Raw genomic sequence first — 2,411 nt, forward strand, 5'->3', positions numbered from 1 at the left:
GGCCTGCAGAGGCACGATGATATGTTCCTGCTATACATTGATACTTAAAAAATGTCTATTTAATATGGACTATTCTACTTATGCGACACTGTGATTTGGTAGTGTCAGATATGCAGTAATTCTGTTTATCTCAGGATGCAGTATATCTCAGCTGTTCACTCTCCCTGTTTTACTCCATAAATCACGTTTTTTAGTCAAAATCCCAAACAGCATTATACTCACCTTTCCTAACCAAGAATCTTGGTGGTGATTTTTCAAACACCTGGACTTAATGTTGGGAAAATGTGAATCTTTTGATTAGAAGGTTTGCCTCCAATGTCTAATATTTAAAGATAGATCTTAGATAGATAGGTAGCTCTATCATTGATAGATAGACAATAGTTAGCTACAGATGTGTCCACATACATCTACCCTCCATGCGCTATAAGACGTGTTACAAATAACGCTTGAGCGCCATGTGACTCGGTATCACAGAACATCTTTCCATGCAAATTTTGTCTTTAAAATGTGTCTTAATTTGCAAAGCGATGCGAATAGGTCGCAAAAGCAGCTTATCCTGATTAAAATGATATTAGGAATGCCTATATTCTGTGTGTGTGACTGAGGCTGTATCTGCATGCAAACTGCAACTTTACAGTGTTTAACATGATGGGAGGCTAGATGTATGTGAACACATCTGTAGATTGCCCATATATAGTGTTACAGTGTGTATACTAAAATCAATAATAATAATTCCTTATACAGCTAAAACTAAAATATATAAATGAAATGTGATAATTTTCCCAGAGCTTAGAGGTAACACAGAAACCAGCTCACAATACAAGCTAATTAGCAGTTGTTTACATATAGCCACAGTTCACAGATAGCTAGCCTCACATAGGAAAGCTTATAACAATAGCCCAAGTTTAAAGTGAACAGTAGTTCCAGTTGACCAATAGGATATTCCCTTTCTGACCACACCTCACAGGTAAGGGGGAGGAGTATGGCATTCACACTGTGGACACATGCTTGCAAGGACACAGCAGACACACACTTGCAGAGAGATACGAAGGACAGCAGACTTCTCCCCAGAAGACTGCCAAGATGGAACTAAATACACCTGGAATATGGCTAAGTAAACTGTACAGTGGTTAGCCTATATGATATCTATAATTAGTTTGTTTTAACCTGTTCTTAGCTTATATAGATTGTATGTAATAAGTTTGTAGTTTGGTAAGGGAATTTATAAGTCTGTGTTAGCATACGATGGATGATATGGTGTAGTCTTTGTCTATTCACATGTGTTTAATGGAGACTGTAGTTCGTTCATATGATCCACCATGTGCTTTAACAATAGCACTGTCTGAGAGAGATAGGTTTAGTGTGTGTTGTATTCTTGTGGTCTGACTGTAACATGGTGTAGTTAGGATTAAGATGAAAATTGGGTAAAATATTGCAATCTGTAGATATATAATTGTTTGATATCAGCTGGTGATGAAGGAACCCGTAATTCGGTAGTGGTCAATGACATTGTAATAAGTTTATAAGTAATGTACACTGTTTAGTAGTTTATAGTTTCTGAAACATTATATAATGGAATCTGGTTGAAATATTGTAGTATGGAATGTGAATATTTCAGGTTGAATTCGGCTAGTGGTTGTGGTCCCATGGGAGTTGCGGATTACTAGCCATATTGTGATAGTACAGTATTGTGAAGTTATGTACTATCATAGTTTGGGGTGAAAGGTAGTCTGCAGTTTGTTAAAGATGGCTACCTCCATGTGGTGTGAACAAAGGAAATTCCATGTACTCCACGTTTCCCCATTGAATCATGTGCTTGATTCAATGGAAGTTGTGAATTACTAGTCTTGTGATCATAGTTATAACTTTGCCCACTTTGGTATTGTATAGTTCAGATAGGTTTATTGTAGTTATTATAATTATGATCATGAATGGATATATGATTTATAGAAGTTACAACATTATGTGAGTTTTGTGACATTCAAAATGGAGTTTGTGATCAGAGACTATGCGGTTTAAACAATAGGACATGTGCCCCAACAACCCCCCCCACACATAATCTCACACAGCAGCCATTTTCTCTCTATCTCTCTCTCTCTCTCTCTCTCTCTCTCTCTCTCTATTTTGTCTAGTATTGTTAAGTTTAAACACTGTTTAATGAAGATTGATTTGATGAATATAAAAACATTTTACTTATAACATTTTGTGTGCATCGTTACCTTTATGAAAATAAATTATCCAAATGATTTAAAAGGTATATAATTCTGGTTAAACACGTTGCGAGTTTATATATTTATGTTACGTATAACCTGATGTTAGCTATATGAAAAATAGAACATTTGCTTCAGATATATTGGGATTAAACAAGCTGGCAATGGCCTGTGTGTACAAGAAGAAAGAAGGAAAAACAC

This window comes from Taudactylus pleione, unplaced genomic scaffold (assembly GCF_031769625.1).
Source record: "Taudactylus pleione unplaced genomic scaffold, aTauple2 ptg001220l, whole genome shotgun sequence".
Classification (NCBI taxonomy): domain Eukaryota; kingdom Metazoa; phylum Chordata; class Amphibia; order Anura; family Myobatrachidae; genus Taudactylus; species Taudactylus pleione.